This window comes from Pleurodeles waltl, chromosome 3_1 (genome assembly GCF_031143425.1).
Source record: "Pleurodeles waltl isolate 20211129_DDA chromosome 3_1, aPleWal1.hap1.20221129, whole genome shotgun sequence".
Taxonomy (NCBI): Eukaryota; Metazoa; Chordata; class Amphibia; order Caudata; family Salamandridae; genus Pleurodeles; species Pleurodeles waltl.
Genome location: NC_090440.1, coordinates 975,599,097 through 975,625,420, shown reverse-complemented (window position 1 = coordinate 975,625,420; position 26,324 = coordinate 975,599,097). Strand labels below are relative to the sequence as shown.

At 47.0% G+C, this 26,324-nt stretch overlaps 1 protein-coding gene across 8 annotated transcripts in view; it reads left to right on the top strand.

Moving 5' to 3' along the window:
* Positions 1–15,131: 15,131 nt before the first annotated feature.
* The window catches only part of LOC138284854 (uromodulin-like), a 49,031-nt gene continuing 37,838 nt past the window's right edge, over positions 15,132–26,324 (top strand). For 2 of the 8 annotated variants that reach the window (XM_069224057.1, XM_069224065.1), the window contains exons 1-2: positions 15,132–15,307; positions 17,443–17,545. The gene's annotated coding sequence lies outside the window, so the exon portion shown is untranslated. The remainder of the gene's footprint in view (positions 15,308–17,442; positions 17,546–26,324) is intronic. The other 6 variants (XM_069224062.1, XM_069224063.1, XM_069224058.1 and 3 more) reach the window with 5 other exon arrangements.

Genomic DNA, 26,324 nt, shown 5'->3' with positions numbered 1-26,324 from the left:
AGCCACCTTCTCGACTGCTTTCCTGGTGGTTCATGCTGTGGGTGTAGTCTGCCTCCTCTCTGCACTAGAAGCTCCGAAGAAATCTTCCGTGGGTCGACGGAATCTTCCTCATGCAACCGCAGGCACCAAAAGACTGCATCACCGGTCCTCTGGGTCCCCTCTCAGCACGACGAGCGTGGTCCCTGGAACTCAGCAACTCTGTCCAAGTGACTCCCACAGTCCAGTGACTCTTCAGTCCAAGTTTTGTGGAGGTAAGTCCTTGCCTCCCCACGCCAGACTGCATTGCTGGGTACCGCGTGATTTGCAGCTGCTCCTGCTCCTGTGCCCTCTTCCAGGATTTCCTTTGTGCACAGTCAAGCCTGGGTCCCCGACACTCTAACCTGCAGTGCACGACCTCCTGAGTTGTCCTCCGGCGTCGTGGGACCTTCTTTCGTGACTTCGGGTGAGCTCCAGTTCACTCTTCTTCGTAGTGCCTGTTCCGGCACTTCTGCGGGTGCTGCTTGCGCCTGAGTGGGCTCCTTGTCCTGCTGGGCGCCCCCTCTGTCTCCTCACGCAATTGGCGACATCCTGGTCCCTCCTGGGCCACAGCAGCATCCAAAAACCCTAACCGCGACCCTTGCAGCTAGCAAGGCTTGTTTGCGGTCTTTCTGCACAGAAACACCTCTGCAAGCTTCTTCACGACGTGGGACATCCATCCTCAAAAGGGGAAGTTCCTAGTCCTCTTCGTTCTTGCAGAATCCACAGTTTCTACCATCCTGTGGCAGCTTCTTTGCACCCTCAGCTGGCATTTCTTGGGCATCTGCCCACTCACAACTTGAGTGTGACTCTTGGACTTGGTCCCCTTGTTCCACAGGTTCTCTCGTCTGGAAATCCATCGTTGTTGCATTGCTGGTGTTGGTCTTCCTTGCAGAATTCCCCTATCACGACTTCTGTGCTCTCTGGGGAACTAAGGTGCACTTTGCACCCACTGTTCAGAGTCTTGGGGTTGGCTATTTTTCTAACCCTCACTGTTTTCTTACAGTCCCAGCGACCCTCTACAAGGTCACATAGGTTTGGGGTCCATTCGTGATTCGCATTCCACTTTTGGAGTATATGGTTTGTGTTGCCCCTATACCTATGTGCTCTCATTGCAATCTATTGTGACTGTACATTGCTTGCATTGCTTTCTATTGCTATTACTGCATAATTTTGGTATTGTGTACATATATCTTGTGTATATTTGCTATCCTCATATTCAGGGTACTCACTGAGATACTTTTGGCATATTGTCATAAAAATAAAGTACCTTTATTTTTAGTATATCTGTGTATTGTGTTTTCTTATGATATTGCTGCCACTGTGAACGAGACAGGGAATCCGCGATCTCATTGTATACTCCTGGTATGTGAGCCGCTTTAAAAATTACATTCAATGATAGACACTGCAGCATAAACTGGCGCAACAAACGCAAAACCCTATGGTCCCTAGCCCTCTGTCTGTTGACGAGTTCTACCACGGTCATGTTGTCTACTCTAAATAAAACTGTTCTATTCGCTAACTCCTGCCCCCAAACTGCCATTGCCACCAAAAGGGGAAAAAATTCCAAAAAGGCAATACTCCTCCCTTGCTGTAACCATTGTGCTGGCCACGATTCAGCGCACCACCTGCTGTCGCAAAAAACTCCAAATCCTTTTGTTCCTGCCGCATCCGAAAATATCTGCACTTGCCACACTGTCTCATCCTCACGGAAAAACATGGATACCTCATTGAAATGTTTCAAGAATGTTTCCCACACCCTCACATCTTCCCTCAAACCCATTGAAACTCATATTCTGTGATGCAGCAGTACTACCCCAGACATAGCCAGGCCTAGCCTCCTACAAAAAGTCCTCCCGCCTCTGACTACTCTGCAGGCAAAGTTGAGGTAACCTAGCAGCTTCTGTGCAGTTCGCAAATCAATCTTACGTGCCTCCTTCACGGTACCAAAGAATTCCAGCATTTCTTTGACTTTTTGTGCTGGTAGCCTGGCTGTCAAGGTAATGGAGTCTAGCTTGATGCCCAAAAAAGTGAGTATCGCCTAAGGTCCTACAGTCTTTTCCGGAGCCAGAGGCACCCCCATTTGGCGCGCCATATCTTGAAAGGCCAACAAAGCCTTCCCGCAAGCCCCGGAGTCACCTGTGCCTACAAAAAGGAAATCGTCCAAGTAATGGGTCACCGCACAATGCCCACTCACCTTGACGAAGACCCACTGCATGAAGGTGCTAAATGCCTCAAATAGAGCGCAAGATATCACGCAACCCATAGTAAGGACCCTGTACACATAAATGGCCCCCTCGAATTGCATCCCCAACACGTCAAAATCTCCTGAGTGTATAGGCAGTAGCCTGAAGGCTGATTGTATGTCACACTTTGCCAATTCTGCCCTGTTACCACATCCCCTGACAAGTTTTATCGCATCGCCCACAGATGCGTATACTACCCTGGTGTCCTCTGCCGCAATTAAATCATTGACAGATGCGCCCTCCGGCCATGACAGGTGGTGTATAAACCGAAACTCACCCGGGGCCTTCTTCGGCACTACTCCTAACGGGGAGATCATCAGAGTTGGACTCAGCCAATTGTAAAAAGGCCCTGCAATTCTCCCCAATGACACTTCCTTATCCAGCTTACTCCTAACTACCTGTGGCAATTCTTTTGCAGACCGCAAGTTGTCTGCCCATCGCCTCCTACGCGGACCTTGGTAGTTGACCCGAAAACCCTCCTTGAAACCCTGTGCTAACTTAATCACTGTGGCCCTATCGGGGTATCTGTGTAGCCAGGGTATGATAAAGTCTATCTTAACTGGCGTAGGACCCCTTTGGAGCAGGAGCATTTTGGGCACCTCTGACCTTGGATGCTCTCCGTTGTTCTGCTGGACTGGATAGCGAAAAACATTGTGTAACCGGGTGACGGCCCCCGCATTTGGAGCAATCGTGTTTGAATTTGCAAGGCTGTCTGGAACAGAAACCTTTGTTGAAGTTTCAGCAAGCTCCCGTATTGTTAGTCGCGGCTCTCTGCCCCACGCCCGCCGCTCCTTGGGCGGGACGAGCCTGAAAAGGCTTATAAACCATAGGCAGGCCACTGGCAGTATGTGTAGATGCCATGGATTGCGACGACGCCATCCACTGCATCCATAATTCCGGGTCTACATCTCCCCATGGCTTGTCGGGATTGCCACTTACTCTGGCCCTGAACTCCTCATCGTAACTCAACCAAGCGAAACCCCCAAAATGCATTTGCGCCTTCCGAATGATGTCCATATATTTAAAAAGTGCTATAGCCCTGTCTGGGTATTTTTCGCAATAAATGCTTGCTGCAACCTGGCGCCTGGAGCAGAACGGAACAAGACAGTGGTCCCGGCAGACATTTGGGAGTTGGGGACATGATGATCACAGGGCTGGTGGAGATGTCTTTAGCGGAATCCACTTGGCGAAGTTACCGGCTGGCTTGGTTGGATTTTCAATCATTTGAGCGGTTTGCAGGGCATTTTTGGCTGCAGAAGGGTAAACAGATAGAGCATCGGGCGTTGCGTTTCGTGCTGTTCACGATCCAGAAAGGTTTGTCATCTGCGACTATTGGTGGAAAATTAGCTGGGGTTTCATTTTACAGGAAACTGTTTTTTGATCACGACCCGGCTAGAAATCATCTGTTGGGCAAGATGTTAAAAGGATGGGGCAGGGTTAGGTCAGCGGAGGGTAGAGCGGCCAGAGAACCTATTAGTTTTGAGTTGTTATTGGAGTTGTTACATGTGCTGCCAGTGTGTTGTGGAGATGAATATGAGCTGGCATTGTTTCGGTTATGTATGGTGTGGATGTTTTTTGGCGCATTTCGTAGCGGTAGGGGTGCGGTATAAGGAGGTTTGTTTACATGGTGAACGGTTGGGGATTTGGCTTAGACGCTCGAAGACCGATCAGAAATGCTCTGGCCTGTCCAGTTCTGGAATGGACAAATTTCCAAACGTTAAGTTTTTCCTCTAGAGAGGCTGGGGTGTTTGTACATAGTTCCGGGTCCAAGCTTACCAGTTTTCATTTCTTACGCGTGTTGAGGATGGCTCTGGGACGGACGGGCCATCGGGCCATGGATTTTGGCACACATTTGTTCAGAATAGGGGCTGCCACGGCGCATTTGGTTGGTACTGGGCAAAGATCAGGGCGATAGGACGCTGGAAGTCAAGGTGCTGTGAACGTTACGTGAGGCCCTGAAGGGCGAGGGAGCAACAGCAGTTTATTAACAAGGGGGGGTGGGGGGCGGGTGCCTGATAGGGTAAACATGTTTTACAGTTCTTTTTCCATTACAGGAGAGGCGTCCGGCCCATCGCGTGGCAAAATGGTCACGTGGCTTGTAGGCCATTCCTTTATCCACTAGGCGGTGAAGTTTGCGGAGAAACAAATCTATGGCCGGGCATTGGGACTTCCCAGTAAACGGCACGAGGTGCTGTGGTGGGGGAAGAGTGGCATGCGGTGGGGTAACCTGCTTCCTTTCATCACATCTAACTTAATGAACTGGGGGTGCCCGGATTTGCTAATCATTCACCTGGGTGAGAATGACCTTGTTAAACTAGCGGGACTCACGCTACTGCAACACATGCAGAGAGACTTGGAACTCATCAAGCATAAGTTGCATGGCACCTGCTTGGTGTGGACGGAATTTGTACCTCGTAGGGTATGGAGAGGGGCAGTCAAATATGGAGCCATGGAGCGGGCTCGCAGGAAACTTAACAGAGCTATGAGAGTTTTTGCTGGGCGCAGGGGATAAAAATCCTGAAACAGGAGGACATCACAGAGCAAGACAAGGCGCTCTTTAGGGATGATGGTGTACATTTGTCCACGTTAGGGAACGCATATTATTCGATGGACTTGAGATTGTTGGTGGGGGATTTGTGGGGAGAAAACAAGTGGGTCAGGGATCAGGAGTGAGGTGGTCAGATTGCAGTAGCGTGTATGCTGGGGTGGGGCAGCAAAACGCCAAATGGGTTTGTGCTGGTTGGCAGTAGATGGGGGAGGGTGATGAGTCAGATGCGAGCTTGGCCACCGTTCCAGGGAATAAACAAGCAGGTGAAGGCTGTGAGTGGGGGGTATGCACGAACCAAATGGGGCTTGAAAGGAAAAGGGGAGTGTGTAGGGGAATGGAAACGAAATGAGGGTTTGAAGTGGAAGGATGAGCGGGGAGATGTTAAAGGGAGGGCGTAATTAAAGTTGTTGTTTTCAAGATAAATTTAAGGTTATGTTGCTTGTTGCAATCCTGTCCTAATAAATTACCTTTTACGCTAAATGGCTGTCACTGGATTATGTCCCGATGGAGGGGCTCGTGGAGAGGAAGAGACCCGCTCTAGTCTCTCCGTGGGCTCTTTCGGGAGGGGAAGTGACGGCGCAGGACGGGATTGGTTTAGAGGTAAATGGGGGTGGGCTTTAAGGGTGGGGATAAAAGAGGGTGTGGGGGAGGGACCGGCCTCTTTCCGCGTAACCCTTCACTCGGTTGGTTTGGCCTCCCACCCACCCGGCAAAGGTCGAGAGATGAGAGAGGAGTAAAATTTTGATTTAAGCGAAAGAAGGGGTAAGTGGGTAGACTGTCAGTTAGGGCAGGTTGCATGGAAGGGTAGACAGTAGTTGGGGGAGGGTGGCGAGTCAGATGCAGGCTTGGCCACCCTTCCAGGGAATAAACAAGCAGGTGAAGGCTGTGAGTGGGGGGTATGCACGAACCAAATGGGGCATGAAAGGAAAAGGGGAGTGTGTAGGGGAATGGAAACGAAATGAGGGTTTGGAGTGGAAGGATGAGCGAGGAGATGTTAAAGGGATGGCGTTATTAAAGTTGAGGTTTTCAAGATAAAGTTAAGGTTATGTTGCTTGTTGCAATCCTGTCCTAATAAATGACCTTTTACACTAAATAGCTGTGGAACGGGGGGCGTGGCTAGGGAAGCCAAGATGTCGGACGCGTAGTCCGTGTGCTCTGATGCTCCGACGGGGCCTTGCAATTATCCGCAAAAACGGAGCCCCGCCAGAGTGAAGCTGGCGCCTGAGAAGTGCTGATCTACCGCTAGAGATAGCGGTGTCGTGTGAGGAAGAGCCGCTTGACTTGGGGGGCCCAGGGGCCAGGAGCCAGAAACCCTGCCGCACCTGGGGCTTACCGGGAGCTCGAGTAAACGTAGACGCCGAATGGCAGGACTTGAACGACTGAACAGAGGAGGCGCGGACATACAGTATAAGGCGAGTAGAACGCTGGCGACCCCTGCCCCCGGGTGAACGAACAGAGCGGAGGACAGCTACCCTCGCTTGATCGAACGGGGGGAGTGACGCCCGTCTATTGAGGCTGTAACAAACGGAGCGGAGAGAGCGGGCCTGCCCCTGAGCGTGGGGGACACTCCCGGCTCCTGAGAAGTTCTGATCTGCCGCTAGAGATAGCGGTGCCATGTGAGGAAGAGCCGCTTGATTTGGGGGGACTTGGAGCCAGAAACCCCACCGCACCTGGGGCCTACCGGGAGCTCGAGTAAACGTAGAAGCCGGACGACAGGGCCCGAACGACTAAACAGAGGAGGCGCGGACATATAAGGCGAGTGGAACGCTAGCGACCCCTGCCCCCGAGTGAACGAGCAGAACGGAGGACGACCACCCTCGCTTGACTGAACGGAGGGAGCGACGCCCGCCTATTCCAACGAGCGGAGCGGAGGGAGCGGGTCTGCCCCTGAGCGGGGGGGACGATGCCGGCTCCTGAGAAGTGCTGATCTGCCGCTAGAGATAGCGGTATCGCGTGAGGAAGAGCTGCTTGACTTGGGAGGACCTGGAGCCAGAAACCCCGCTGCACCTGGGGCCTACCGGGAGCTCGGGTAAACGTAGACGCCGAATGGCAGGGCTCGAACGACTGAACAGAGGAGACGCGGACATATAAGGCGAGTGGAACGCTAGCGACCCCTGTCTCCGGGTGAACGAGCAGAACGGAGGATGACCACCCTCGCTTGGCCGAACGGAGGGAGTGAAGCCCGCCTATTGAGGCAGTAACAAGCGGAGCGGAGGGAGCGGAGGGAGCGGGCCTGCCCCTGAGCACGGGAGACGCTGTCGGCTCCTGAGAAGTGCTGATCTGCCGCTAGAGATAGCGGTGTAGAGTGAAGAAGAGCCGCTTGACTTGGGGGGACCAGGAGCCAGAAACTCCGCCGCACCTGGGGCCCACCGGGAGCTCGAGTAAACGTAGACGCCGGACGGCAGGGCTCGAACGAATGAATAGAGGACATATAAGGAGAATGGAATGCTAGTGACCCCTGCCCCCGAGTGAACGAGCAGAACGGGGGACGACTACCCTCGCTTGGCAGAACGGAGGGAGTGACGCCTGCCTATCGAGGTCGTAACAAGTGGAGCAGAGGGAGCGGGCCTGTCCCTGGGCGTGGGGGACCCTGTCGGCTCTCCCCTGAGGCGCAGTAAATCGCTGGGATACGGGGCGCAGGGATTACCCTACAAGCAAAAGAACCGAGAGAGCAGGAATCAGGGAGAGCCTGGCAAAGGGCGAAACGGACCTGTGACGCAGCCCGAGCACTGAGGAGCAGCACCACATACGCATAAACAACTCAGGCGAGTGGTACGGCTCCCAACAGAACCACCGGGGGGTTAAAACAGATGGCAGTAGAAGCACACAGAGGCCCGAGATACAAGTGATATCCAAGGCTGGAACCTGATATAACAGCGCTGATGACATCAAAAAGCCGCTGAGGAGGGAAAAAAATGGATCGTCAGGCACTTGATGGAAGTAGAGGTGGAGACAAGCATGAACCAACACAATCCACGATGCAGGAAAAATTGGACAAAATCCTAGGAGCAATAGAAGACACAAAAACCACACTGCAACACAACATCAGTCAGGTCGCTGTGGAAGTGGGTCTCCTCCGAGCAGATCATCAAAAGCTAGCAGACAGAGTTAAAGACACAGAGAAGATCCTGACAGACATAACCCCGAGACAAAAGGACTTGGAATCCACTGTACTGCACTTGACGGAGAGAATAACAAGGCTGGAACAAAGAGCAGAAGATGCAGAGGGACGAAGCCGAAGGAACAATGTACGAGTGGTGGGTCTGCCAGAAGGAACAGAGGGCACAAACATGGTGGAATACCTGGAGAAGTGGATGAAGGAGACAGTAGCTCCAGACTGCCTGACTAGAGAGAGCGCACCGAGTTCCGGCGAGACAGCCGGCACCAGGTCGACCGCCAAGGGTGGTGATAGCACGTCTGCTACATTATAGAGACAGGGACATCCTGCTCCAGAGGGCTAGGGAGATGGGCCCCCACAGAGTAGGCAACGGAGAAGTGACCCTCTTCCCAGACTTTACTCTTGAGGTTCAAAATAGGAGAGCCTCCTTTATGGCAGTAAAGAGAGCACTTAGAGAAGAGGGAATACAGTACTCACTCATCTTCCCGGCCAAACTGAAGGTGATGATCGACGGTAGCACCAAGTTCTTCCCTAGTCCAGAGGAAGCCTGGGAATGGCTGGAGACCCGAGGAAGCGGCGGAAAGCAAACTGAGGGCCCAGGGCGTGATCCCACCTACCCGGCCAGAGGCAGGAACAAGAAGACGAGACGCAGACCCCGCTCACGAGCTGGTCCATCACAGACTCAGAAAGACCTGAGTAAAAGAGAGGCCCTAAGAGCAGCAGCCTCAATGAACAAAGAAACTTCACCAAAGAGGAAAATTGACAATGAATTGGACGACACAGCAGCATCATCCGCGGAGAGCACCTGCGGCTCAGAGAACCAGCCGACACTGACACCGCAGACGGCGGACGAATTAGGGTGATTGTGGTGCAGCCGCGCACCAAGATGGGGCACACTGACCAGAAGTAAGGCCCCAACGGCCTCTGTACCAGCCCCCCCAACAGACTTCTCGCCTATTCAGTAGAATGGCGAGAACTAGACAGACTTGTTGTATTAAGTTGCTCGTTGGCACATTTTTTCTGGGCACCCTACAGTTAGGGAGGGGCCCTGGGGCGGGGGAGTTGGGGTTGCGTAAGTTTGGAACCAATAGGTGCATAAACCGAAAATATCATACACATGTGGGTCGACAGAACACACAACAGAGAGAAGAGATTAATGGGAGGGGGTGGGACCAGCATCCCTCACAGACATACCCAGATGACAGACTATAGCATCCTGACATGGAACGTACGGGGAATGGGGTCACCGGTAAAACGACACAAAGTATTGGCCTACTTGAAAAGAAGAGGCATACATGTAGCAATGCTTCAAGAAACCCACTTGACAACGAACGAGGTAGAAAAGTTAAAACGCAGATGGCGAGGACAGGTGTTTGCCACCGGGTACTCGTCTTACTCCAGGGGGGCGCTGATTTGGATCCGTGCTGGTGTGCCATTTGAAGCGAGATCAATAGAGGTAGATCGGGAGGGCAGATTTGTGGTGGTGGAGGGACGACTACATGGGATCCCAATAATGCTGGGAAGCATCTATGCCCCCAACCAAGATCAAGCACCCTTCCTGCAGCGTCTCTCGAGCCGCATCACCTGCCAACAAAATGGGGACTTATTAATAGGAGGAGACTTTAATAGTGTCATGAATGTAGACTTAGATCGCTCTTTACCTCCACTACAGGGGGCAGCGACACATAAAACAACGAAGAAAGTAAGAGAGTGGATAGAAGCTTGGGGAATTGTAGATATCTGGCGAGAACAACACCCAAACGAAAAGGATTACTCCTTTTACTCTGCACTACACCAATTACACACTAGAATCGACAGGGTGGTGTGTACTACTGGGATAGCAAGAGGTATCTTTCATACGGAATACCTGGGATGAACAATATCAGACCACAACCCGCTTTTGGTGAGATGGAGATTAGATGAGGATAGGCCCCCCATTCCGATCTGGAGACTTCCACCAACAGCATTAGAAGATCAGACATTTAGAGAAAATCTTAGATCCCACCTAGCAGACCAAATTAACATAAACAAAGGATCAACGTCTTCTAGGTATCTAGAATGGGAGGCACTAAAGGTGGAGGTGAGGGGCTACAGTATAGGGCAGACAGTCGGGTTTAAGCGCGCACTAGAACAAGAAGTAATCAAGCTTGAAGACGTGATACATAGGTGGGAAAAGAAAGTGCACAAGAGTGCACAAGAAAGGGAAGAGTACGAACAGGTGATGAAATCCTACTCCTGCACTGAGGAACAGCTAAGATGCCACTGTTTCCAGAAACACTTGGCCACAGTACAAGCAGAAGAGGGCAGATCGGGGAAGATGCTAGCATGGCTGGTGAAAGCGGGAGGAGAGGGAACACCTATAGTGAGTGTACGCAACATGAGAGGAAACCACAGATTCCAACCTGGACCCATTAACGAGGCCTTTAAAGAGTATTAAACTCACCTATATAGGGAACCAGACGAACTAGAGAAAGACAAACTAACGGAATTCTTACGATCACTCCCGCTCCCGACCTTAGACAGGGGAGAAGGTGAAACACTAGGGGGCCCAATTACGAAGGAAGAGGTACTGGAGGCTATCACACAGCTGGCCCCAGGCAAAACACCAGGAACTGATGGGTTGCCAATGGATTTTTACAAGAAATACCCCAAGCTATTGGCCCCACAGCTGGTAGACCTTTATGCAGAGGCACTACACAGAGGCCTTCTCCCAGACACACTCAGGGAAGCAGTGGTGATTCCACTGCCCAAAATAAAGTCTAACGAGGCCTCAGTCACCAACTTTAGACCACTTTCAATGTTAAACAACGATTTTAAAATCCTCAGCAAAATCCTAGCTAACCGGCTGCTGCAACATATACCAGCTCTGGTACATGTGGACCAAAACGGGTTTGTACCGAATCGCAATACATCACTCAACCTCCGACGACTCTTTGCCATCTTACAGATGCCAGCAGAAGCGAAGCCACCCAAAGGGATGTTCTTGGCTATAGACTTTGAGAAAGCCTTTGACTTGATCCGCTGGGATTACCTTAGAGTAGTAATGCTAAAGATGGGTATGGGAGACAAATGGGTAAAATGGGTAGACCTTCTCTACACAGCCCCACAAGCGAAAGTCAAGACAGGGAAAGTTATCTCAACCCCCTACGCCATCCATAGGGGAACCAGGCAGGGATGTCCATTATCGCCGCTACTGTTTGCCCTGGCCATTGAACCGCTAGCCACCTACTTCCGGAGGGAGGGTAAAGACAGAGGGGTGAGATGGGGAGGGAGTGAATACAATATCTCACTCTATGCCGACGACATCCTAATCTACCTTAATGACGGGGACACTGGACTTCAATGGGCCTTACAGGCCCTGTATAGATTTGCTGAGCTATCGGGGCTAAAACTTAATAGAAGCAAAACATACGTTTTCCCGATCACAAAGGGCTGTACCCAGCCAGCGACATTCCCGGAGACAGTGGTATGGGCTCCTGACACATTTAGGTACCTAGGCATCCAGGTGTATCATGACCAGATGGATCTACGGGAGGGTAACCTTGCCAGGGTGCTCGGCTCTCTAAGAGCATCCGTAGGGTTCTGGAGAACCCTGAAACTCTCCATAATGGCCAGAACAGCACTAACCAAAATGATCATGTTACCTCGCCTCCTTTACTATTTTACTAACTTACCGATATTCATCCCAATGCAATGGTTTAACGAACTAAACTCACTACTCAGAGAGCTAGTCTGGGACGGAGGCCGAAGTCGGACAGCACTATCTACATTATGTAGACCAACTACTGAGGGAGGACTGGGAGTTCCCGACTTTGAGTTATATTATTTAGCTTGTCAATTACAGTGGTCAGCCAGATGGAATGCAGGGGAGGGCAAGCTAGAAAGACACACGGGGAGCAGAGTGTTAAGCATGGAAGAGATCATATCGGAAATGATAGGACGAAAGCTGAAGTTCCAAGGAAAAAGCATGTTGACAAAAGTAGCTTTGAGGTGTTGGAAGAGATGTTCAAAGAGGATAGGAATAGGTAAACCCTACTCCCCGGCATTACCACTACATGTGTTGAAGGCAGAGACAATTGATGGGAAATGGATGGACACAGATCTAGGGCCCTGGACAAGAGCTGGAATAGGGACGATAGGAGACCTATTTGAGGAGGGGGTACTGAGTTCATTCACCGAGTTAGTAGAAAAAAAAGGGGTCCCCAGAGGTCAGTTCCTAGTGCACCAAAGACTAACCCATATTATACAAGAACACTGGGAAACGGTTAACGCAGAACCCGCCACGCACTGCATGTTACACCAACTACTGACAATAGGGACAGAAGCCCACCAAATCACCAAGCTATACAAAACACAAATTGAAGGCACATTAGACCAATTGAGACCACTGAGAGATAAATGGGAAAGAACACTCGGAAAAGACCTCACAGACTGGGAGTGGAGGAAAATACTGGCGTACCCAAAGAAAGTATTGAGAAATACCCGTTTAAGATATAACCAGTATAACTACACTCATAGGACATATCTCACCCCACAGCGCTTAACCCGTATATATGGGGGCACCCCGGCGGAATGCCCCAGATGTGGTGTGGTGAGTGCCGATCTAGACCATATGGTATGGCAGTGCCCAGAGATCCAAACTGGATGGGGACTGGTGACAAATGACCTAGAGAAGCTAGTGGGATGCCCAATGCCAGAGACCCCGGCGATATGCTTGGTAGGCCTGAAACAAGACCTCAAAATCGGGAAAGTGCAGGAGCGGTACATAGATACTGCGCTAGCACTATATAGGCGGCTAATAGCAGCAGGCTGGAAATCAACTAAGGCCCCAGTAATAAGGGAGTGGAGGCGGGATGTAGAAAGATGGGCGAGGGCTGAATTACAGGCCCTGAAGAGCAAGGATGCAAGAGGGTTGCGTCAAAAACCAATAGCCCAGGCCTGGGAAGAGATATTGTCAAATTGGAGAAGCGAAGTAATGGAAGAAAACAAGGACACAGAAGACTCAGATTAGCAACTGGCAAATGAAATAAGACATAGCAAGAAGAAGACCATTGAATAGTAAATGACTCAACTTGTCAATAGAAAGGGTAAGAACTAATCAAGAGCAGGATGATATAAGACAATGCTCTAAACTGCACCCACATAAAAAGACATTTGGGAAAATGGCACCAGAAAGTTTAGGTTCATGTTTAAGTTTAGATAAGCCGACAGGATAATAGTAAGGACCAATCAATGACTACACCTCACTAAACTGAATGCAGAATAAGACATCGAACATAAATGAAGCTAACAATGACGCATGCTGAAAAGGAAAAAAAGAATAATGATGAAGAAGCACAAATAATGTCTGAAACTGTACATACCTATAGTAAAGAATGCAACCTGTAAATGGCAAATGTTAATAAAAATATTTATTAAAAAAAAAATACACTAAATAGCTGTCACTGGATTATGTCCCGAATAGGCCTCCTCGCTTCATGCCTGATCGTTTTAACTGTCAGTGCTAGCCCATCTAAAGTGATTAGGTGTAGATGGATTTAAAACAAGCACTGGAAAACCCAATGGATCCGGCTCGCTCTTTGTTACAAGCCAGACATCCTGCAGCCTGGCGGCAGCATGATGCCAAAACCTTTGTGCACTAAAAAGCTAAATGTACAACAGTGATCTCGCAAAAAAACAAGCTTTTGGTGCAGCCATCTTGCATTACAGACCATCACCCTTGAGGCACAATGGAAAGAGTAGCTGCGTGTGCTGGAATGTAGCAGGGGTCCAAGGCAGGATAAAAAGGAGCTGCTAGGCTTGCTAAAAAGTAGGAAGAAAATGAGTCAGTGGGCATGCTGAAAGCCTAAAGTCTTACAAGATCAAGTTGATGGTGCAGTCACTTTGCATTGAGGGCATCAAGCAGCTGTTCAGGAGCACAATTAAAAGAAGTGCCAGGTGCACTGAAAAGTAGCAGCGGCTCAGCTGCAGTTTAAAATGGAGTCACTGGGCATATTGAAAATCAGAAGAGGCCTAGGGTGGCAACAGCTGAGTACACTGAAAAGTAAATGACCACCTGAAGTCAGGCAACATATAGGGGCATGTTTATACTCCGTTTGCGCCGGAATTGCGTCGTTTTTTTTAACGCAATTTCGACGCAAAACTAACTCCATATTTATACTTTGGCGTTAGACGCGTCTAGCGCCAAAGTCCATGGAGTTAGCGTCATTTTTTAGCGTGGACACCTACTTTGCGTTAATGAGATGCAAGGTAGGCGTTCACGTCTAAAAAATCGGGGCCTGATTTGTGCTCCCCTACATGCCACTATGCCCAATGACCATGCCCAGGGGACAGAAGTCCCCTGGGCATGGCCAGTGGGCAAGGGGGCATGACTCCTGTCTTTGCTAAGACAGGAGTCATTTCTATGGGGGTTGGGAGTGAAAAAAAAATGGCGCAAATCGGGTTGAGGCGCAAAAATTGCCTCAACCTGACTTCCCCCATTTCTTGACGCCCAAGCTCCATTTTCCCCTACGCCGGCGCTGCCTGGTGTACGTCGTTTTTTTTAACGCACACCAGACGGCGCCGGCGGCTAACGTCATTCAATAAATACGGCGCCCGCATGGCGCTTCAGAATGGCTTTAGCCGGCGCTAATTTTTTTGACGCAAAACTGCGTTAGCGCAGTTTTGCGTCAAAAAGTATAAATATGGGCCTAAGACTTCAGGGTGGCCATCATGAGGTCAAGACATCTCCATTTGGAAGAACAGAGACAGCCTTCATAACATCAGGCACATATCTGAGCACTGAGAAAAGCATTAAAAATAAAGATGAAACTAAAATTACTTTTAAAGCTCTTGATTTGTGATTAGAATGCATTAAAGAAAGTATTGGATGTGTCATGATTGAGTGTAGGTGGAAGGTGTAAAATAGTTCCTCATGCATTGCAATGGAAGATGAAAGGATACATCTAAACAGAAGCCCTATCCAGGCCTCCTTCCTACACGTAATCTGGTTTTAAAAGACTTAAACACCATGGAGGGGTTGACTGTCAGGGAGAGGGAGAGAGACCCGTGCCAGCTGTGATTTCGGGCCCACCCCTGGGCCTGAAGGTACATCACAGGCCCGCCCCCTGAGCTTCTTGTGGCGCGTGATCTGGTGAAGAGAGCTTGGACAAGCTTGACCTATAGACTTCTGTCCCTAGGCACTCTCTGTGAGTTCTTACAATTTACAATCCCAGGGCAGACCAGAAATACTAGATCCGAGCCTTGCTGCTCCAGGGTGTGCACGCACGTCGTGTGTTATACCCAGGCAACATACCACGAAAGGCAGAGCGGAGGACCAGAGGCAGGCAGGCACACAGGAGAGAGAGTGAGCAGATTTCCGCAGCGTCCTTCCTGCGCTGAGTGAGTACAATGCACCGTTTCTTTGTTTTAACACCGTCAAAATCAAATAACCTGTTTCGGCTTCCCCGTCCTTGGTGGCTTTCAGGCTGTTTTTCAGACTATACTATGCTGTCAGCTGTGTTTATCACAACTCTAAAAAGACACCTCTCCTCATCTCGGACAACCATTGCCTACCCTGTGTCTGTAACACAAAATGGAGGGGCGCACTACAAAATGTGAAGAGGCACACCGAGGGTCCCATATCTCACATTCAGTGGTCTTGGCTTGAAGGGTTGGGGCCCCTCCGGTCTGCTGGGGTCTGCATCACGCTCCTGGCTCACCCCCAGAGTTTGTACAGCTGTAGCACTGACTGGACCTCTCGGCCGTGGTGTATTCATTTACTGTGTCGTGCAGCATCTCAGCTTCTAAGATCTAGCACTTTCGTGCATATGCCTGAAGTCCTCCACCTGGCCCGAATGTTACAGGAATGGCCTCTGCTTTTATGTCAAGGCCAGTACCAAACTAGACAATTCAACAAAAGCATATTTTCCCGTTTTGGAAAATAAACGTTTAAAATATATACATGAATAAATAACCTCAAAAATATTATACGGCGTCCTAGTACATTCCTAAATAATGAGTTACATCCGGAAAAGACATAACTTAAATCTTGAAAAAGAATTAGAGGCTCCTTCAGAAAGCTATATCGAAGTACTAGCTGCTGGATCTATCGGAAATCTCAGAATATGAACACATAGCCGGTGGTTTTTCTATGAGAATGGTGGCAATAGCAGCTCAGCCTCATCCCCGGAGCGGCCAGGTGACGAAAGAGGACAACTTCTGTTTTCATTTGAAGTGCCCTGAAGCATCAGTGGTACACAGTACCTGAAGCGGACCTCTAGAGGTGCCGGTACTCACAATGCCACGGTACCCTTTGCTTCTGAGAAGGGCTGGCACTCTCTTACTCAAAGTATTACCCCCCTTCAAAGAAGTGCAGGCACTCTTTCTTGCAAGTGAAAGAAGTGCAGCCACTCAGCACTTGGCAATGCCTGCACTTTCACAGCACTGGGGGTAAACGACCGCGCCCACCTATCCTAGTGCCCAGGAACCACTGGCTGCCATGGTGAACCAAGAAAACACCTCACCCCTAAGCAGGAAGCACTGCATGCAGGCATGAAAGAGCACCCTGGATGGGAGGCCTTTGTGGGTAGCTGCAGCAGGACTTAGCAACGCCACTGGTTTGTCTTGGGTGCTTTGGAGAGATAGGGTGACCAGATCTTGAGGAGCAAAAACCGTGACAGGTCAGGCATAAAAGAAGGACTAAAGACTTTACTCTCACTTTTATATCTGGCCTGTCCCTTTTTTTGCGTAGCTTTGTGAATGTGTGCCTATACAGGTGTGTGTTAATATATATATATATATACACACACACACACAAACACACACACTTACACATTTAAAAGACTACATATATAAAATTAGCTATGGCTTGACCTCCCACCCTGCATCCCCAACCCGCCCCCACCCACCTCTCTCTGCTCCCCACTCCGTCTCTCTGCTGGGAGCAGACAAGGGACTCTGTTGCCTGACAGTAACAGATAACTTACTTTAATTATTTCATACTTTGTAGGTGTTGTTAACTTATTCTTCCCTATGTGATCTGACCTTTGTTCCAAACACCGGGACATTTCTTTAAAATTAAGAGAAGCGTCGGGACACCAGGACAGTTCTCTAAAAACCGGGACTGTCCGGGGAAGTCCGGGACGTCTGGTCACCCTAGGAGGGAACGCCTTTTGAAAGCCACCCCCGCCTACCTTGCTTATCTTCTACAAAGGCAACCTCTTCTCTATCCCAAACATGTCCATATTGTCAATTACTACAGCAGTCACAGCGCCGTGTCCTTACACGCAAAACTGGGCTCTTACTAACAGTGTAACCCCGGCATTAAATTATCCCAAGGCTGCTAGTTGCATCAGAGGGTCCCGCTGATGGTTCCAGCATCTGAGATTATGTGACAATGGAGAATGGGTTGATTAAATTATGTCACAAGGAAAAGACAAAATATGCTATATAATGTGGCTTGTTCTGTGGCAGTAATTATTTTACTCATTACTATTTTGTCATTTTAACACTGTCTGGGCAAATGTTCAACTCAGTAGCAGTATATCACCTGAATGCAGGAGTCAGCAACCGAACAGTGACCTGTTAGCATCTGTGAAAGGTCTGCCAAGGCGAGGCATCCCACGCAGAGCCTCTTTTGTAAGTAACTTTTGATACATTTGAGCTAGAAACACTTTTTTTGTTCGGAATTTTCAATGTATGCAGTATATGGTAGTTTAAGTATGTAAATCCACAATTATGCACAAACTCCTCAGCTGCAGAATCACATAATTTCAGCAGCCCTGCTGATCGTACATGGCTCCTGTCACAAACATAATATTCATACAGGCGAAAACGCCATAAATTGTTACTTTTTTATAACACATTTTATTGTTTTTGTTCCAGCACTAGCAATGATCACAGCAGTGAAGTGCATGAAGTCCAACATTCTAACAACATCATCTGATAGTCACCACTGGACAGGGCCTCTGTTACAATGGACACGTGCACTGCTCACGCCCCCTGTTCCCCTCATCCATGCGTATGACCATTATAAGTTCTCAGTTCATTGCCCAAGGTTCAGGGTTGCAGACCAGTGGATGCCCAAGTATTGGCACCAGTCTGCTCATATTTTACCATGCTTCTGTGGGCAGCGCCTTGCCTCATAAATGGAAACCTCCAGACTCATGCAGTGGTCGAAGCCTCTCTTCCAGACCTCTAAATGAGTGGCTATGTCTCTCTCAGCAACTTCTAGCCCTGTCCAGAGCAGTGCATCTTGGTATCCATTGCCATCCAGGTCAAGAGAAACATGTACTAGGGCTACTCTGGGGTCCATCAGGACTCTCCAGCCTAACATCCCAAATAATACTTACTTTTAATAGTTTAAATCATAGAGAATGTACATCTTATTGCCATTCGGAGTTTAAAATTAATGTGTAGACTCTACTTTAAATGGCAGATGAATAATGACTGGCTCTGAATTACAGGAGTCAAACCTTGTTAGTAAAAAAAACAAAATGCTTCATGACCATCGCTCCTTACTTGTGTTTCAGCACACTGGTTTGCTCTCATGAAAGGGTGTAACCCCTAAATGTGTTATACATTGCTGCTACATTTTCCAGACCCATGTATGACTAGTTAGGGCAATTTTAGATTGTTCTTAGAATTCGGGGCCTGTAGTTTTACTACCCAGTATAGAACGAGGACTACAAGTCCCAGATTTCTAAACAAAAAAAAACAGGACTTGACTTACTAGTCACGCATGGACCTAAGAACCTTGACAGCTATTGTGGTATTTGTGTAGTTGCGCATTTTGTTAAGTCCACACGTGTAATCTCGCTTTACCGCAAAGGTTCGAACTTTCCACCTCAGGCCCTGGTACATATTCCTGGAAGCAGCACCTCTCTGTGCACAGGTCTGGCACGGCGTGTCTCTATAGTTACACAGACACCAGAAGGCAGGCTAGATACAGCTCTCAGAGAGAACACCACGCTGGCCACAGCCCACGGAGCACGTGGCGTTCATACGTGCAAGGAGCACGGAAACAGCCGAGCGGTTTTTCTGTACAACGATGTAGAGCTGTACCTGCCTACTGACCTACCAACATACACTTCCGCCATTCTTCCACACATCTGCATGTTCGGCTTTGCAGAGGACCTGGCCGGGGTACCTGCCATGTGTGCTACAGGGTAGATCAAGAGCCTTGCAGCAACACCCCTCATTACCAGGCTCTGCCACCGTCCTGCCATTTCCCTCATACACTTGTTTATCCTTCCTTCCCTCTTCACTGCATGTTCTCCATCTGAAGGGATGCTCTACAATTGCTGTCGTAAGGAAATGCCCAGGGACAACGCTAGTTCCTAATCTTTAGAATGTGGCAGGAGCTTTACCCATGTGAACAATCTGAACTCCATTTATGCCACTCTGGCCTGACCCCCTGAGTTGCTGCAACCTTGGTTGATCCCTCTCAATATGTACACTTGAAAGCCCTTTTATAAGGGTGGCAGAAGATCATCTGCACCAGCGTACCCTTGTTTGCAGGCCTAACGAAAGCAAATACGTTTTGTGAAGGAGCCACCATTATCTCTGCTTGCCAACTTATTTCAATTCATATCTAGACATTACTTCGACCACATCATTTCCAACTGCCCAGTGCTTAATTTGTAAAAAAAAAAAAAAAAAAAAAAAAAAAAAAACGTGCCGGTGCCTAAAGCCCCCCTCTGAAACATGCGGCTGCTGCAATTAAATGTGCAAGCACGGAATACTGAGTAAATGTAATCCTGAAGCCATCTCTGGCCTCTTTAATCCATTTACAGTCACTTCCTGCCCCTTCAGCTCACTCCTGCAGCTTTCGGTTTTCTCCGTTTGTGACGCTTTTTCGTTTTTCTCTTCCTCCGTCTTTCCCATATGTCTTTTGCTTAAGGCAAATGCTTGAGGCAGCAAAATAAATGCCGGCCCTCAAAAATAAGTGCCAGTGCCCCACACCGGAAACCACTGGCTCAAATTAAGCACTGCAACTGCCATTCTTTTGAACTCTCATCTTTAGCCCCTAAAAGTACAATATTCTTTAGTTCAACCCTATATCTTCTACCTTAGTGCTAACAGATATATAATATATGTTGTTTAATTATTGTTAACTGATTTTAATAACTACGTTAATATAAAGTAGATCAGACTTTAAATAATTAAAACTTAACTAAGCTAATAATAATTGAATGACATTTACATTTATGAATTAAAAAATGCAAACCTTAATACACATAAAATATTCACACTAACCAATATTTAACTTAAAGTAAATTAAATCACATAGTCATCCCTAATCTTATGAACTCTAAACCATAACTATGTTAATACTAATCCAATCAAAATAAAAAAGTATTCCTCTCCGTCGTATAAACTACACGCATAATCATATTAAAATTCGTTAACTTGATCTCCATGAAACTAAATTAAAATGAGAATCCTTAAATCTAACCTTAATCCTAACCCTCACAAATGTTTATGATTTAATTAGAATAATATTAAATAAATAAATATGCATGACCTGAAAAGAGCAATATTCACGAGAAGTTAATATAAACATTTAGTTACTTTTAGTTTTCAACAGATTTTATTAGACTTTTTGATACAACGTTACAAGTGAGTATTGCCATCTTTACATGCTACACAAATCATTGATTTAATTATACTAATATGAATAAATATGCATGACATAAAAAGAGCAATATTCACAAAAAATGAATATACAAAATTTAGTTACTCTTAGTTTCAACAGATTATATTAAATTTATTGATACAATATTATTACAAGTGAGTATTGCCATCTTTACATGCTGCACAAATGGTTACGAGTTAATTATAATAATACGAAATAAATATGCATGACATAAAAAGAGGAATATTCACCCAAAATTGCTATAAACATTTAGTTACTTTCAGTTTTCAACATATTTTTTTAGACTTTTTGATACAACATTGCAAGTGGGTATTACCATCTTTACATGGTGCACAAATGGTTAAGATTTAATTAGTACAATATAAATAAATATGCATGACATGAAAAGAGCAATAGTCACCAAAAATCAATTTTATTATTGAGTTACTTCTAGTTTTCAACAGAATTTATTAGACTTTTTGATACAACATTACAAGTGGGTATTACCATCTTTTACATGCTGCACCTTCACCTGCAAGACAAAGAGGGCCAGGGCCTCCTGATCTACTTCTTTAGTACTAGGAAGGAACCTCACTTCTCTTCCCTTAGGATGTAGTCTAGTTTTTCATAACTTTTATGGACTGCTGAATAATGGAAATATTCCAGCTTTAGAGGGCATGCTTCAACAAGCTCCACATCAGTACCCCTTGTACCTCATCGGAGTTTTGTCCCTCTGTGGACACATCACCAGATTCAGGTCCCCTGCTCTAGGATCCAAATTCCCGTGGCCCATTTAGTAATCATATATATTGCTGCACAGAGAAAATTGTTCTGGCCTCGATTGGGGACTTAGATCAAAGCTGTTGTGAAGCGCATCACAGTATTTAGCTTTTACAGCCACCAATCTACATTTCTTGCAAGCAAAATTCCTACCCATATAAACTTCCAAGAGGAAGATGGTTAGAACTGATATGTGCCAACTTTGTAGCAGAAATGCTGCTGATCTGCCAAAGGAAGGAGTGTTTCTGAATAAAGCACACATTTTATTTAATCTGTACTAGCTTGTGGTATATTCCCAAGCATTTGGGGGAGACATTTAAGACTCTGTTACTATAAGTAGTGATCTCTAACATATCTAGATTCTGTACTGCACTGCTTTAGTGGACCTAGCCTTCTCTGTCCCTCAACCCCTATGTTATCTGGACTTCAATGTAAACAAACCCCTCTGATATCCCTTTTCCTCCTAAAACAAGAGACAATGCCTCCACCTTCCAGCCCATGAAAGAAACAGTAAGCAAGCCTTCAAGCCTAGCACTGTCGTGAATTTTAACTGTGTTTCGCTCCTCTAGAATCCCAACTTCCTCTCACAGAAACTTCCCTCTCCTATTACCTTCTTAAATAGCAAAGAGGCCTACCTTCTTCATGTACTCAACCTCACATCACTCTTGCCACTCGGCTGACCATTTTTCTCTTTTACCTTTCGGTCGCAGCAATCAAGAACAAGGACGTTCTTCTGAATCCTGTTGGTTGAAACAGTATGCCTTTGCAAGCATTAGTTCTCTCTCGACTCAGAAGGAGATTTTGTCTTCAGAGAAGTCTGAGCCTCTTGACCGTCCTGAGGTGTCTGACTGCCTCCCTTTCTGAACCTCCTCCTCATCTGAACCTTTATTGCTCCTCCATCTGCAGACCTTCTACCATGTCAGACAGTTCAGTTCCACATCTAAAATGTTTCTAGGGCTTCTTCCGCTTTTACTTATGTTCTACACTTAAGACATGGGGGCATATTTACAAACCCCATATGCCGCCAGAGTGTCACTTTTTATGGCGCTCCAGCTGCGCAGGGTGTAGACCCATATTGACGAGGCCACGCAAAGCCACTTTGCGTGGCTTTGCATGGCTTCTAGATATGGTGTAAGGCAATGCAGTACAAGTCTCTGTGTTGCCTTACTTTGCTTCAGGGGGGATTCCATATATGTTGTTGTGGGTTTTCCCACACAACACCCATGTGTTTTGGCACGTTCCCAGATTTATAAGGCTCTGTAAACCTATGAATGCGTCAACACCGTACGCCTCCCCAGGTGAGGCGTAACCAGGAGAAATGTTTTCATTTCTCCCCATTTTTTCCTTTCTCCATGTGTGCTGCATTCTTCAGCGCACATGGAAAGAGGAAAACGCCTCCATGGATTGTTTTTGTGCAGGAAGGTGCCCCTTTCTGCACAAAAACAAACCTGTCAACAATGCAGACACCCTTGCATCACTGTGCAAGGGTGCCTGCATTGGCGCTAGGCACCAAATTGTGCACCGGTTGAAAGGACAGGAATGCACCATATTTCATAAATATCGTGCAATCCTGCCCTTTCAAATTGGCATAGGGCAGCGCAGCAAAATAACGTGCAGTACTGCCCTACGCCAATTGTTTGTAAATATGCCCCCATGGTAGCTCACAGGCTTATTCTTAATATTTCATAGCCCACTCCTGTCCTTCCATTTGAATACAATTTGAAATGGGTGGCCCCTTTGTCTTGCAGTAATTCAGCAACTGGTATGAAGATCTTTCTCTTCTGCAAAGTGACCTGGGTAGGTTCTTGGAAGATCTGCAGATTTCATCTATTGTATATTGCAGCAGACTTGCAGATAATTCATTATAACTTCCTTGTCCTCAATGGTGGAGCCAGGAGTTCAGCTTGCACTCTCTTCCTTGTGTTTATGAGGCCACTGTATGTACCTGGTGGACTTGTAAACTTCAGTATGGCACTAAACAAAACTCTCACAGATTTCTTAACATCAATTACTTCCACTCTTTGTTGGTGCACACTATTCCTCCTAGACCTCTTTTCAATTTCTTCTTGTTTCTTCTGGAGGATGAAATGCTTGTCCTCCAAGAAGAAGATTTGCATCCTGACCTGTTCCTGGTCCAGCAACCGTTTCTTTTCTATTTCTTCTATTCTTGCTTGCCCAGTTCTAAAATATTTCTCCGAATGTGAGGCCCTGCTTCAGATAATCCTTAACCAAGCAAGTTTCTTTCTTAATATCCTTAAAGTAACGTTTCATGAAGCACTTTTTAACTGCTTTATCTTGTTCCAGTGTGGGTGTTTTGGGTACTTTTGGTTGGCATGCCCCTTTACATTTCGCCCGTGGGAAGCACAGGTGCAGGTACTTTTGTATAGCGCCTACATGACGGAACATGTTGTTAATCAAGGGAATATTTATATGCCCCACATAGTGGATGATGGCAACTGCTCACAGCTTGGACAAGCCTGTGGGTCGGGCTCCTGAGAGCAGTTCCTGACCCTGCCTTTGGCCCTGCACTATGACTTTCTAACAGTGAGACTGCTCGCCTGCCCCTCCTTGGCCCCGTTCTTCTTCAGCGAGGCACATGGACACTGTAATGCCTTTGATTCCCATCAGAATGGCCCTTATTTCACTTTGGGGTTGATGCCGACTTCGTGCACCGCCGGCAGGTGCTTTCCTTTGCTCAGTTCAGCTGCTGTATTGTTCCATGTTTTTTTCGTGGCCATATAACGAATTCTGGGCTGATGCATCGTTTTTGTGGATGGAACTTTGTAAAGCATACTAAGCAAAGTCTTTAGGAAGACAGTAGAGAATGAAAAGTGGCCACATTCCTTTTCATGTAAACAAAAAGAGTAAAACAGTGGCTAATGTTCCTGAACAAGACCCCATGACATAATGTTCCCAAACATCTAATAAGGACTCACTGGTGCACAAAATAAATACATTCATAATTTCTGTGGCATTAATATATTTGAAATAGCATTTTCAAGAAAGGTGCCATGGCCACATTTGCTCAAGTCGTATTCTAAAAAAGGGTTAGAACTGTGTAAGTTGAAAGTTGTGACTTCTAGCTTATAGTTCTCCATGTATCAAAATTCTATGATTTTTTAAAGTTCTATAATTGTTGTCTACGAATAATCTCTGACATGAATACTACATGGTGGTGGGTCAAAAAAATCCATCTGAATAATAATGGCATCGAATAAATGAACTTAATGAAAAATTGCCACAAGGAGTGGGGTACTTGAATTCTAAATGATTGAAGGGTAAATACAATATTGTCAATTACCATTAGAATAAAGTCTGTGGTTTGACTCGATCTCGTCAACAAAGAGATTAACTTTGTGGCTTGGTATGGGATCTCTTTACGCTGTTATGCACGTTTTCTGGTTCCTCCATCACCTTTACTTATAAGGTTGATTCCCTCCGTTGCTTTTCTAAACTAGGCACCTATCAAGTGCCCCTCTGCTTAACTCGAAGATGCAGAAAGAAAACGTACCTACTAGATGGAGGGGTCTATCAATATGTGTCTCACTCCTGGAGACAACTCTACTTCCATTGTAACCGGGTGAAACTCACAGGCGTGGTGGGAGTTCAATATAGGACTTGTTATTGCTAAGTCGCTCTCAGTCATACCAAATGAGCCTGCATCCATACTACATGCACCCCCATTTAGCTTATTCCAGACTGACAGGGTTTGACCTTCCAAGGGGTATGGAGAACCTTCATGCTAGACCAGAACAGATGGCAGCAGACACAAAAAGCACCAGAGGTCTCAAAGAGAGGCTCCTTGCTCTGCAGCCCCAGTGATCCTCCGTTCACACTTCTCTCTGTCTGAACAAGTGAGCACAGCTCCCCATAGACCCAGGGGCCTTTATCCTGGGAGGTTAAGGATTCTGGCACTCTCTTCTGTCCTCAGTTGTGCAGTGCTGAAGTATCAAACACTCTTTTGGACAAAAGAAAAGGGATGATCTCTGTACTGTCCCTTACTTTTACCCGTTCAGCTCTGGTCAAGTTCAAAACAGTGGTAACTCAAATCCTGTCTTACCAAAACATGGCCGGCTCTGCCCAAAAATCTTCAGTGTGATTATTTTTACACTCTAATTTGACTACTTCACTGCTAAGTTATTTTGCAGGTGGACTGGGGCGGAAAAACGACCCATATAAAATGTTCTTTATATTGAAAATGTCCTTTTTATCTTGATCATTACCATGTCAGTGTTGGTGGCTCACTTGAGATTAAAAATGATCCCTCATATTCTTATCTTATTCTGAGAGCCTGTGTAATCTGTTCGTGGTGGGTACGATCTAGTTGTGCCATCTCAGACATGGTTCTGGATTTTTTAGAACTCGACTACATTGCTTATTTCAAAGCTTTATGATATGTTTTTGATGGTGTACAAAATATTCAAGTACTTTGGAAGGGTGTAGATCTCCCCAAACAAGACATCGAAAAATCATGCCACGTAAACAGAGTTGCTTCTCAGAAGCCTCTTTGTCTAGATTGGTCACATGGATTTCTTTTATGAGGTGGGAAAATAGACTGATCCCGCAAGGTCTTGCCTACCTAGTCTTTTTAGAAGTAGTTATTATTTTCAGGGCCTGACAGACTAATTGCACACTGTCCTAGACCTTTTTACAAATACCCTCCTACTCGCAGTATAAGCCGAGTGTTATAGTTTAATATACAGAGGCGTGCCTCAACCACACATGTGACGGTATTCTGGCCTACACCCTCGTCCAATCTTCGGGTCTCTCGGTGCTTGGCCCCACATAGTAAAAAAAAAGCCCTCAGCCATCTCTCAGTACTAGAAAGGTAGCACGTCCCCTGCCCGCTATCAAACAGATCCCCATCTCCAAAGGTGGGCACACCCCCTTACCATTGTAAGGGGCAGAAGAGGTAGGGCATGAGGAAGGAGTAAGGGACTTGATCCATTGTTCATGGTCTTGGGTCTTTATCACAGAGGGTTTTATAGCAGTGTCCTGATG